Below are 13915 nucleotides of genomic sequence, written 5' to 3'. Positions count from 1 at the left end.
CTCTTCCCCACTGCATGGTGTGATAATAATCTTTTTCTCTTTGCTATCACTACCAATCACTCCAATGGGACAGCACCTGCCTTCTTGCCTCTTGGTTCAAAGGGATGAGAACCCCCAAATGTCCAGGTGTGAGTTTCAACTTCCAGGTCAACAGAACCCTGTTTGATTTCCCATGAGAAGCAGTCTTCTCCTGGTAACTAAGATCTCTAAACCAGCAAAGCCCCCGTGTTGCAGAAACAGGAATAAAATGTTTGCTTAGAGGGCCATTAAGCAAGCCCTGTCCCAGGTCTAGCCTGGTTTCTGGAACAATCATCTTCAAAACGTCTGGGTACTTCTCTGTCCCCAGCACACAGTGCCTTTGGAGAAGGCAGAGAGAAGCACTTCCCATATACATTTTGGACAGTGTAGCTGAGTCCTTCCTCGAGAGGACCACTCTCCCCTTCGATCAAGGGGCTCTGGGTCTGTGACCTGCCTCGGTTCTAGGAACTGGTCAAGGGGTTAGAACTCCCTAGTGAGGTGCCCCACATCTCACCTCTGGCCACTAAGAGTTTTTCACTTATGCAGATTAAAACTCTGATAGTCGCCCTACTATTGATGGGGAGTGGGAGTCGTCCCCCCCCATACCTGCTAATGCTCTCTCAAGCTGTGCTAAACATTTCCTTCTCCATCTCTGCTTCCCCTCTTGCCGGCCGCAGCACCTCTGAAGTTCTTTCTCTCGGCACCTGGATCCCACCCTGCCCCACGGACCACAGGGAGCCCATCTCGAAGGTGGCCTCTCCCAATCTCGTCCCTGGTCTTCAAAGAAGAACCTCTCCAGAGCCTTTCAAGGAAGCTGGGGTTCCTCTTGCCACTGAAGCTGGAATGACCACATTCCCGGGGTCTCTACAGCCAGTGGTTGGTTTGATGGAAGATGGCAGAAATAGACCAGAGAGGAAGGAACTCCAGGGATGCCAAGGTCAAGCGTTTTGTTGCTTCTGTCTTCCAACAGTAAGATGCACCTGCCCTGTGCATCTCTAAGAGGTGGTGGGGGAGGGGGGATCACCTGAAAGATCCTGCTTGCTCTGTCAGTTACCACGTGCTCGCTCATCACCACAGATCACGTCCTGTTCTGAATTTGTTCTAACGACAGTCCTCTCGGAGCACTCTGCATGCTCATTAAATAATATTTTTGTCTTGTGCAGCTGCACATCTGCACCAGATGCGTCCCGTGTCCCCAGATGACTGATGGCAAGTGGCTTCTCCGTCCTCAGTAGGCCTTACCGTGGCTTATCACACCAATGTTTATCTCCCCACCAGCTTTATTAACCTATTATTGACAGACAAAAAATGTACACAATTAGGTCGTACAAGGTGATTTTTCAGGGTGTACAATATGATGATTTGATATACGTGCATGTTGTGAAATGATCACCACAATCAAGTTCATTAATGTGTCCAAGACCTCATATAGTTACCTTGCGTGTGTGTGCGTGTGTGTGTGTGTGTGTGTTAAGAACACTTGTGATTTACTCTCTTAGCAAATTTCAAGTCCACAGGAGAGGATTAACTACAATCACCGTGCTCTACATCAGATCCCAGAATTTATTCCTCTTATAACTGGAAGCTTGTATTGTTTGTAACATCCTTCCCTATTTCATCCCCAACCTCTTAGTTTCTGGCACCGCTCTAGCCTCTGGGTCTATGAATTTGACTTTGGTAGATTTCACATGGAAGTGAGGTCATGCAGTACTGTGTCTGGCTTATTTCACCTAGCACATTGCCCTCCTGGTCCATCCCTGTTGTCACAAGTGGCAAGATTTCCTTCTTTTTTATGGCTGAATAATATTCCATTATATATATCCCATTCCATAACACACACACACACACACACACACACACACACACACACAATTAGTTATTAGACTATATATGGAATGAAATCTATCTCATATATTTGTTTTTGTTAGTTATATTATGTTATTTGTTTGGAGTTTTTTGGTTTGGTTGGTTGGTTTTGCTACTGAGTTGTAACAGTTCCTTATATATTTTGGCCATTAATCCCTTATCAGATCTATAATTTATAAATATCTTCTCCCATTGGTAGGGGTTTTTTTGTTTGTTTGTTTGTTTGTTTGTTTTTAAAGATTTTATTTATTTGACAGAGATACAAGTAGGCAGAGAGGCAGGCAGAGAGAAAGGGAAGCGTCTCCCTGCTGAGCAGAGAGCCTGATGTGGGGCTCGATCCCAGGACCCTGGGATCATGACATGAGCCAAAGACAGAGGCTTTAACCCACTGAGCCATCCAGGTGCCCTGGTAGTTTGTTTTGTTCACTGTGTTGATGGTTTCCCTTGCTGTGCAGAAATTTTCAGTTTGATGGACTCCCACTTGTTTATTTTTGCTTCTGTTTCCTGTGCTTCTGGGGTCAGATCCAAAAAACTGTTGCCAAATCCAATGTCAAGAAGATTTTCCTTTATGTTTCCTTCGGTTTTACACGTTCAGGTCTTATATTTAAGTCCTCAGTCTATTTCAAGTTGATTATTACATACGGTCCAATCTCATTCCTCCTAATTTAGACATAGAGGTACCCAGGCTCTGAAAAGAATCACAAACGACAGATGTCAGATGTCCTCTGGGTTCTGCCACCCCAAGTCATCTGAGACACACTCTGGCTGTTACTCCTGACCCCCATCCCAGAAGCCTGGGTAGAGAGGGGGAAGGAATGTCAGAAAGGTGAGTGCTTGGCCACTTGGAAAATCTGTGGCTTCTTCCCCTCTCTCCCCATGGGGAATGGGGGTTTGCTCCCCACTACCCAAAGCCAGGTGAGGATACCTGCAGGAGAACCACTGATGAAGGCGGAGAGGGGGTAATATGCTGGAAAGGGAGACTCACATTCCCTCCCCAGTTAGGGGGCGGAGCCTGCAGGGGACTTGGGGCTCTGCCTTCTGAACATACCAGGAGAAGGAAAGAAAACTGGAGGCCATGGTGGGTCCAGCAGTGGGCACGGAGGAGCTGTCTGTACTCCCCCAGTACTGATGGCTAACGTTCCATGGGACGCTGAGGAAGGTATCGAGGCTTGGGTGGCCAAAACCCAAGAGAGAACCCCGACAGCAGGTCAGAGCCAGCCAGAGAAGCAGTGACAAGTCCCAGAGGCTGTCTGTCCACAGAGGCACCAGGAAAGAGGGAACCTTCTCCAGTCCTCCTACCCTGAGACGTCAGAGGAGCTGAAGCATGCAGGAGAGGGGTGAGGGGAACTGAGCCACCAAGACCCTCCCTTTCTGGTTCTCTCAGCTAGGGTTCGAGTCTTAGGGGAGGGTCAATGAGAGTAGTAGACTTTTAAAATAACTGACATTGTTCAGAAAGCTGGAGGACTTGCCCAAGATGTCATTAGGGGACGAGAAGGGGAGAGCCCGGGTAGCTCGGTGAGGATGAGGTAATGGGAGAAAATAAAGCTGCCTCACGGGTTCATGGGCTGAGAGCAGACCGTTCAATTACCTGCCGCCTGCATTATGCAGAAGCCAGGCTTAACAATTAAGTGAAAATTAACTTCAAGAACATGCTCAGAATATAAGTCTATTTGGAGAAAAATGAAACACTTCTCTGTGTGCTTATACATGGAGGTGAGAACCATGGGTAGGGGCGCCTGGGTGGCTCAGTTGGTTGGGTGGCTTGATTTCAGCTCTAGTCATACTCAGGGTCAGGACATCGAGCCCCGCATCAGGCTCTGCACTCAGCGGGGAGTCTGCTTGAGAACTCTCTCTCCTCTTCTCTCTCTGCTCCTCCCCCACCTCAAATAAATAAATACATCTTAAAAAGAAAGAAAAGAAAAGAAAGATGAGTAGGGGCTTGGGAAAAGTGTCTGGTAACGCACTTCCTTCCACAGCCTTAAGACCAAAAGAACCAAAAGGTGTCAGCTTATGGGTGATTTTTTACTTTTGCGTGTGTGCTATTTTCTGTAATAAAATGTACTGCATTTGTCATCAGACAATTTTAAGAAACAACGAAAAAAGAAACACAGTTAAAATGAACGGGGGGAAATGAATTGGAAGAAAATACAGGCACCAAAAAAAAAAAAAAAAAAGGATTGGAAGAAAAATCCCTAGGAGACTCTGTTGCTTCCGGGAAACCTCCATGCTTTCTGGAAGAGGGTAGATTCCGGGAGTGCCCCAGTGACACCCACTTCCTTGTCCCCCGCTCCCCACCTCCCACCCCACCCCTTCCTTCCTCCCTCCCGCTCAACCGCCGCTTGGCTGGGCTCGGCTCGGTGCTGCCACCTAGAGGTCGACGGCCAACATGACTTCAAGCCCAATCTGTCCGGAGCGGGACTCTTGCAGCTGCAGTTTTCAGTTTTTCATTCTGAGAAAATTGGTTTCAGGGCTGAGGATGGAAATTCGTGGGAACTTCCTGTGAAAATACAAGAGAGGAGGACGGAGCAAAACAGAATTAGAGAGAGAACACCTGTATGTGCATTATTAAGCATTTCAGGAACCAGAACAGTGGGGGCACTAAACAGGCGTGGGGCTTCCAAACACAGGTTGCCTCCGCAAGAAGCCGCTCCCACTTGCACACTTGTATTTGATGTGTGCCCGTTAGCGAGGCTTTCGTGTGCTGTGCATTTGCGTGGACGTGTGCACACGTGTACATTTGCACTGTGCAGATAGACACCCATCTGTGCAAACATGCACATGACGTGAATACACGTTGACTTCGGTGATGTTGTGCATATTCGCGAACGGTGTGTTTGCGTTTGTACGTTTATGTGAGTGTGAGAGATTGAACAGGCGTCTGCGTTCCGGGTCACTGGAGCCTGGATCTCTAGCTGAAGCTGCCGGGCAATGGCAAATGGGCTGGCTGTCTTCCCTGACGTTACCTGTAACAGGTGCTACAGAATTGAAAGAACTCTCCGCCCATGACCAGTCCATCCAAACCCCTGCACCGAGAGGCTTGAACAAGTTCTATCCTGGTCTTCTAGTGGCATAAGGCTGTGTCCCTAGGATGAGCCCGGGCTCCCACTGAGATGGCTGCCTAAGAAAGCACACTTCTGCCAGAATTTTCCGTGTGTTCCAGCCAAACCTGGTGACAGGTTCCTGCACTCATTTTCTTTGAGCGTTCACCAAAAAGAGCTTAGACTTGCAAATCTTTCTTCGGCCTCCTTGATAGATCTCTGTAACTCCTAAGAGCCAGGAGTATCTTTCTCTAGGACCTGAAAGCCATTCTTCTGAAATGCAGTCATCTGGAAGGATAGGTCTCCATCTCGAGCATCTGCTGGAGGACCGACTCCCGCCTTGCACAATGGCCAGTGATCAGACCCAGCTGGCCTCATTAGCCCCCTTTCTCCACCCTTGTTCTGCCTTTTGAAATCTACCCCCCCCCCCTTTAACCAATGTCTGGCTTTGTTCAGCTTTGACACCGCATGCCTGCCCCCTTTTTACCGCTCAGGATGCTTGATCTGACTCCCCCTGCCAGACCTGCGTGGCCTCCCTGAGGACATTCTCGGGCTGCTGGGGGCACAGCTGGCCAGAGGCCTCGAGCACCAGCTCCCTGGCCTCTTGGGAGCGGCTCTCTCCCCACACCCTCTGGTGGGATAATTCGGAAGCCCAGGGGCCACCTGGCTCGAAGAGTTCCTTGGGGGGGATTTCCGTTCCTTGCAGGGGTCGGAACTGTCATTTACCAGACAATGTACATTTTGGTGGCTTCCTGCTCTCTCCCTTCCCCGCCCACCGCGGGCATCTCCAGGTTAGGGCTTCATGGGATCTTCGCCCCAGGGTCTGGTTCCAGGGAACCCAGACTCTGAGACTCTGAGGGGGCCTCCTAAGGCTAGTAGCCAGCCCTCAGGGCTCTGTCCCCACAGGCTGTTCTCCAGGTGGGTTTTGTTGTTTGTTTTTGGTTTCTCCCTGCTCAGCCAGCTGGGTGAAGGGTAATGGGTTTTTCTGCCTCCTGCATGCAAAGCCTCCAGAAAGGGGGCCTGATTTCTGACCCTATGGGTGTCCTTAGTCTCCCCTTTCAGCTTTTCCGCCTCCTCACTGCTTTGCTTCTTTGGGTTTTTTTGTTTTTTGTTTTTAATGATTTTTAGGGAGCAAGGGCCTGTGTGGAAAATAAGAAGACAGGAGTATTTACTGAGCGCCTATTCTGTGCCCCACACTCAGGGACACATCTAGCCCTTCCTGCCGCTCTGTGACAGAGATCTCACTATCTATCACACTGCAGGCCAGGGTCCTGGGCTGGGAGCAGGCTTGCCCAGCGCTGTTCTGTGACCCAGCCAGCCCCTGGGGGGAGAATCTGAGACCCCGAGTCCCAGCTTTGCCAGCAGTGAGCTGAGGTAGTGAGAGTCACGAGGTCACTGAGATCCCACTTCGGTTGCCCATGTGGCCTCAGTTTCTCCATGTGTTGAATGAGAAGGTCCAGGGTCTCTCGACACTCTGCAGCCTCTGTGCGCCTGCTCTTCTTTACGGAGGGAGCACGAGATCGAAGGACTTCAGATTCTCAGTCCCAGATGCCTGCGGACACGGTCGGTCACCCGGAAACACGGCTGGAGTTAGTTTTCTTTGCAAGCGTTGCCTGGCGATCACTGAAGTCAAACGCTCCACAGCTCTTCCTCCTCCTCCAGCTTTGGAAAGATCGCTGACATTTCATTATGAGGAAGAATTTAGAGACAAGCAGCAAACAGGAAAATCTCTGTGTGAACTTCCTCCTCTGAACTCCAAAAACAAACATTCTGGAAGCCTCGCCCGTGCCCATCCTCATTCCTGACAGAACCAGTGCTCACCTTTCCTCAGAACACCCCAACCTAGTGCTTAAAGGCTTGGACTTGCGAGTGAGACCATCTGGATTCAAAGTCCAGCCCCAGCGCCTACCCACCGTGTGACCTTGGGCAAGTCAACCGACTTCTCAGTGCCTCACTCCGGATCTGTAAAATGAGATAGTAAAAGCACGTACAGGGTAGGTCACATGGTTTGGAAGAGTTGTTGGGGTCTGGAAAGAATTCTTGAGACGTCTGGTGCAAAAGGGTCATTTTATTAAAGCCCGGGGACAGGACCCCGTGGGTAGAAAGAGCTGCAATGTAAGTGTGTGACCTTATACTTGGGAGCTGGGGGAGTGAAGCAAAAAAGGAGGAGTCCTAAAGGACTTTGACCTGCTGAAGAAGAGTCTCCAGATCCAGGCGGCCGAGGTTCTGTCAAGCTGTTTTCTTTCCCCCCCTCCAGTAAAGCTTTAACTTTAAGATAGTTGGGAGTTTCCAGGAGGAATGTTCTACTCTATCTTAAGTTATTTGTTCCTGGGCTGCAGGTTATAAAGGCATTTAATTTGCTTGACATTCCCTTCCGCCTCTGTTTCCCACACTGTGGAGAGGACCCTGATGTTAGGGCCCCAGGAAATGGAATCTATGGGTCTCTGAAAGTTAGGCTGTTGATAAGAATGCTTTTTTCCATGTAAATCACAAAGACCTTTGTAAGCTGATGGAGACTCCTGTCCTGCAGGACAGGGATCTTTCAGGGAACCATTCGATTTTTTCCTTCCCTTAGTTATAGGGAAGCCAGGAGTGCCTGAGGAATGTCACACACATATCCCATGGCAGGAGGGTGTCAGCTCACCTTCTGTTCCCTCATCCCGGGGGCTTGTGACTGACTTAATGGACAGAGATGTGTCAGTGGTGCTGGCTACAATTCCTAATGGGATCGCCCTGGGCTGGGAGCCTCCAGTCTGGGGAGACAGTCTCCAGAGGGACCCAACTTCTCTGCGGGGAACATTTGCATAGGGGCTGGGGGATGGGGAGTTACCCTGGGTAAAGGGGTTAGCAGACCTAACTGAATGGCCAACCAAAGCCTAGGGGAAACCCTGTAAGAGCGAAGGACGAACCTTACAGGGGAGCCTGGGTGGCTTAGTTGATTAAGTGTCCGCCTTCGGCTCATGAGCCCGATATCGGAGATCGAGTCCCGCACGGGGCTCCCTGCTGTGCAGGGATCCAGCTTCTCCCTCTGCCTCTCTCTGTCTCTCGTGAATAAATAAATACATTTTTAAAGTCTTAAAAAAAAAAAAAAGGACAAACCTTATAAATCCCAAGGGCTTGAGCACCTACAGAACCAGAGGGGACGAGCTGTGGGAATGAGCAGGGGCCCCTTAAAAAAACAAAGTTCAACTGAGTAAACTGAAGATTTAATTGGCTTTGTTCATGGATTGGGCAGCGTCCCGGGTAGAGCGGAGCTCTGACCAGCTGCACAGAAATGATAGGATTTGGTAGCAAGAAACAGGGTGGGGTGATTAGCAACAGAAAAGAAAGGATCCTTTCTGGAAAGGTCACTTTCCCTGAGGGGGAAGAGCGGGTACCGGATGACCTCACCTCTCTTCAGGGGATGGAGAGTCCCTGAGACGGGTGACCTCATTGGTGCTGCCCGGAGAGTGCCCGGAGGGTTCCCAGGGAGGCCGGAACTGCATTTGATTAGATTTTAAGCCCCCTCTTGGAGACTTGGCCTAAGTGACTCCATTTTGGGCCCGTGGCTTTCTTATTAACAGGAGCAAATAGGCAGTGGCGGCACTCTTCATCTCTGCCCTCCATCAGGCCGGCAGTCACAAATCTCCTTCCCTCAGATCTGGAATGTTCTATTCCAGCAGGACCCTGCCCTCCTCCAGAGCTCTAGCAACATTCGCCCAAAACCTCCTGTGGCCCACGGGGGGCAGCCCATCACAGCTCCCGGACGCCTGAAGGCCCCAGAAAGCCCTTGAAGGCCCCCGAGCCCTGTGCTGCCCCCTCATTGTTCCGCCCTGACCCTCTCATCCCCTTATAAAATGCTCATCTATGTTCCCCATTATTAACCCCCAACCTGGGAGCCCTCTGAGCAGAAGGACAACTCATCCCTCTTTCTCCCGTCATGCCAAGCGCCCAGCACATAGGGTTCTCAGTAAATACCTGCCCACTGAGAAAAGATTTGCAACAGGAGAGGCCTAGGCCTACCTCCGGGCCATTGTCTGCGGTGGGTCACATTTTTGCTGGTGAAACGGGGGAGCTAGCAGCACAGGGCAGTGAGCGGAAGGCTGGGCTAGCCCTCCTTTGGCCTGTCTGGTGCAGGATCAGTTATAAACCCCAGCAACACCCCCCTCCACCCAAGGCCAGGCTCACGCCTTCTCTGACTACGTATTTGCTCCCCAGACGGGCTGTCTGTGGGGTTGACCAGAGGGAAGGGGTGCCCAGGCCCTTCCACAGCCATAGCTCCGCAGGAGCCTTGATAGTGAGCAACTTGATTCACACACCAGCCCATTTACCGACCCCCACCTCCAAAAAAACAGGGTTACTCTTCCTGGCTTCTGAACCTACAATTTCAATAAAATCATAATTCATGTCACAAGTATTAGTGGCTCACTCTGTCTGCACAGGCACAACGGGAAATAGGGATCCTACGTGCAAGAATTTGGAGGGACACAAGGAATTTTAGCACAGTCCAGGTTCTAAGAAGTCTTGTACAAAAGGAATGCTTAGCGTTATTTAAAACAGCATCACCCAAATTCCCTTGACAATGGGACAATTTTTGCAGAACACCTGTTAGTGTGTTGCAGTGTTCCCTGCAGCCTGGCCCCAAAGGAAAGAAAAGAACAAGTGTTTATCCCCCCTGTAAGAGGGCTCAGCCCTGTGCCAGTCCCTGGCCGTGCGCTGTCTCAGGCAATCCTGACAATGGCCTCTGTCGGACGCGAGCGCCAGGCTCTAACAAGTCAGGGGCTCTTTCCAGGGACCCAAGCCCAGTGTGAGAATCCCCTATGGCTGTAGAGCCCCTTGTTGCCTCTAGACTACAAACCTGCACTTGGATTTTCCCCTGCTTTTGCTGCAGCTCAGAGGTAATGATTTCTGCGGAAAGAAAGGGAGATGACTGCCTGCTTCCCAGAACCGCCACCACTAATGGTTTGGATTTGCAAATCTGGCCACATGGACAGTTCACTTCCAGATTAGACATCAGCTCCCTCAACTAAGACTCAGGTTTCTTGTCTGTAAATGGAGCTATGGGTGCGGGGCAGAGAAGGCATGGTTAGAGAGATGTGACCTAAAGCTCTCAAGGTTTACTTAGTTTCTCCAACATATAGGGCCTGGATTTATGAAGGTCAAGTACTCAGCCTGCAATTTAGAGACTCTCCCACCAGGGGGCGAGCAGGACCGAGATAATAGCCAAGTGAGGCTAGAGCCCCAGGTTGCTTTTTGGTTCCCCCTCTGGCTGGGTATAAGAGAAACTATGAAGATGGTTCTGGTCACTCTGAGCAAATGGGATGGCATGGATTAGGATGGATAACAGGATGGATAACTTTTCCACCATGTGAATTAATGCTACTTAAGACCTGGTCCCTGAACCTCCTTGAAACTTTAAGAATCACCACGAATTCCACCATCTCGGGGCTGCAGGAGCATGAGGAACAGGAACAGAGTTGGAAACAGAACCAGTGGGATAAAGGACTTAAGTTTTTTTTTTTTTTTTTTAAATCTGTGCATGTTTTATTTTGCCTGTATAATGGCTTCTCTCTCTCTAGAATTTTCAATGTTTAACCTAAAAGAGTTCATCTTAGTGTTCTGGGGTCAAATCTTAAGCTGAGGCAGTTATGACACCTGTTACCTTCGCTCGCTTCTGTCAGAAGTGAGAAGAATTGAAATCGTTGGCCTGACGTTCAATCAGTTCCCCTTTTGGCAACTCTCTTGTGATTGCAGAAAGCAAGGCATCTGAAAAGAGCTAAATAAATACAATGTGAAGCTGAATGTCTGCCTCCTTCCAACCCGCCTCCGCGACTCGTCACAACTTCCCACAGCGATGGAGTGGCTCTGTGTGCGCCTTTTGAAGGTGGCACAAATGGTGCTGTTTCATACAGCAGGGCTCGTGCTGCAGATTGTCCTTTCCAGACCCCACTGCAATGTGTCGTGAGATCGCTCTAGGCTGGCATCCGGTGACCTGGGTCATTCCTTCCCCCTTCTGCCCATTCTCCTGTTGGCAGACACGTACGTGCACACAGCACGGCAGTGGGTGTCTTTGCGCAGGGCTCCTCGTGTTTATGTAAGGGTTTCTCCAGGGTACACAGAAGTGCAGATTCTAGGTTCTGAGACTTCAATTTTGCTTCATTCTTTCTTGTTGTCCTGCATTCACAATTCATGGAGCGTATGAGAGGTCCCATTTCCCGCCTCACCTACCCTTGCCTTTTCACATTTGCCAGCCCAAGGAATTTGTTTTAGTTTGTGTCTCTCTGATCATTGGGGCATCTTCTTGATGCCTGATCATCAAGGCCGAGCATCTTTTTGATCCTTCTGTTTGGCTTCTCCAGTCATTATGAACCCTTCTGCTCTGGCTAAGCTGGGAGGTTCTGGAGGAAGGGGCTGGGTCTCCCCTGTAAGGCTCTCCAGGGCACAGCCCCATCCAGGGCACAGATTTTTCCATGTGTCTTTCCCACCTGATCTCTGTGCCTTACCCTCCAAGCTTAACAAGAGCCCTGGGCTGTATGGGGGGCCAAGTACAGCATGCTGGCTTTTTATTCACATTGTGTCCTGTCTCAAATGCTGTGCCCCTTCCAGTCCAGCTGAAAGTATTTATTGATGTGTCAAGACTCAAGAACTACCTCCTCCATGAAGGCCTCCCTGACCACCAGCCCTAGACCATCCCAGGTTCGCCTTTGTGCTTTCTCTGTCTTGGATGAACTTCTCGTTGCTCGCGCAAAACCTCTGAGTGTCCTTATAGGGATGTATCTGTCTCTCCACCAGACTCTGGGCTCCTTATGGATATGCCTTGTCCTGTTCCCTCTCAACTCCCAGTCCATTGGGCAGTGCTGGTCAGAGGGTGGCAGCACAGTACGTGTTGGCAGCTGCATCCTGCTCTGATCCTATCTTCACATGTTGGTCTGATGGACAGACGAGCCCCAACGCCAGCCTTGTCCACATCAGTCCTCAGCACACTGGAACGTCCTTGAGGACAAGGAGTGTATTGGATTCACATCCCTGTCCTTCACGGTGCCTGTCAGGGCTGAGTGTTTGCGCCCCTCAGTATCCATTTGTGAACAGGACAGTGTGACTGTCTGGTGGAGTAGAAAATGGCTTTGGTCAGAAATTTCTGGACCTCTGATCCCAACTCCCTAATGGCATGAGTTTGGGCATTTATTTGGTTTCTCCAAGCCTTGGTTTTCCCATCTTTAGAAAGATATAAGCTCTGAGGACTGGTGTTGGGGAGAAAGAAGATTGCTGTGTCAGGCATTTTGGCATTAAATCATAGGCACCTGGCATATTATAATTTCTAGGTCAGAAGAGTATGAGGTCTGCTATTGCTCCAACACTCAGGATGGGGGGTTTTTTAGCTGTAAGTTTCGATGAGCGGATAGTAGCTACTCAGTAAAAGTGATGGCAGCCCAAGAACAGTGTCTTGTAGAAATTATGAACCCAGAAAAGAAGTTGAACTGAACTCAGCACCTCGCATGTAATTAGGTACCCGATCAATATTCAATGAAGCCGAACTCACTTCCCCCAGCTGCATCCTGCTCCGATCCTAGCTTCAAGAAGTCTCTCCCTTTTGTGACTCCCCTCTTCCTGACAGCAATCTGCTTTTAGTTTTTCCAAAGCATGATGGTGTGCTAGACTGTTATTGAACTTGAACTTGAAGTTGTCCTGCCTATAGTAATACTCTGGTGCAGTCTCTTGCTATGAGTCTGGGCTGGACCATATGTCCCTTTGACCACAGAGACATTAACAAGACAGTGCAAGGTGTGATAAGCTCTTCCACACTAGAGACTTGTCCCTTTGGAAAGCTGCTTCTTGGGATGTGATCACCATGTCAAGAAGAAGCCCAAGCTAGTCACGAGGGAAGGGAGTGATGCCCAGGCAGTCCCCGGATACGGTACTCATCCCCACTGGGTACCAGGCGTGGGAAGGCAGCAGTCCCTCTCACAGCAGATGCCACATGGGGCGGAAATGAGCCACACTGAGCCAAATCGCATCACCACCAGCAAATAAATGATCACTGTTGTTTCAAGCCTCTAGGTTCAAGAGCGGTTTGGAACATCAGGGATAATAACCTCATGGGTGGGACTTGTTTGGAGGACGCATGTCAGTGACCTAAGGGGTGAGGTGTGCTGCTGGCTTGGAGACTCACCAGATAAAGCCCTTCAGGATCAGCTGGTAGACATGAGGGTCTAAAAACAGGAACCCCATCTCTGGGGGACTTCTCCCTGGGAACCCAATTCCCAGGTGCCTCCCCTGTTGTTACTAGGAACCTTGCCTGGCTAACGATGATTATCTTCAACAGTGAAAAGTTGTCCAGGCTTGCGTTATAGGAAGTCCAGCGGTGGCAGCTTCTGGCCAGGTGGATGGAGCGGCTCAGTGAGGGCAAGAAGAACCCAGATGGACCCCAGCGTCTGAAACTCCACCGGTCCCAGATTTTCCGCCAGGAGCCTTCTTCACTGCGTCATCCTCACTCAACACAATAGGAGAGGAGGATGCTTCCCAGCTCCCCCAGAGGAGAGAAGAATTTCCCAGAAGGCTCCACACACCCGCACCTCTCCTTGAAAGTCATTGGCCCAAAGTGAGTCACACGCCCATTTCTGAACCAATCAGTTCGTGTGCACTGGGAGAGAGACGAGAATTGCCCCGAGACCAATCAAACCCACTCTTGTATGGGGGGGATGGGGTGCCTGATTCCTCTGAAGTCCACGGGCTCCGTGGGGCGGGGGGAGGGGAATTATGTCTGGAAGTAATTGGGGTTCAGCTAGGGAAGTCATGCAAGGTAAGCTCCACCGTGAGGCCCCTCCCACAGGACGTGATGGGGAAGCCAAGCAGCGCTCAGCTCCCACATCCTGTCCTGGGATTGTGAGGGAAGGGGTGTAGGTCTAGGAGGAAGATCTGGGGAGGGTTTGGGCTCTTGGGGCTTCTCTCCTCCCCCAGCTGGTCTTTCCAGCACCACACATCCACCCCCACCGCAACAGGAAGGGAGGCAACAA

The sequence above is a fragment of the Mustela nivalis genome (genome assembly GCF_964662115.1).
Source record: "Mustela nivalis genome assembly, chromosome: 7".
Lineage (NCBI taxonomy): Eukaryota > Metazoa > Chordata > Mammalia > Carnivora > Mustelidae > Mustela > Mustela nivalis.
This window is presented reverse-complemented; position numbering follows the sequence as displayed.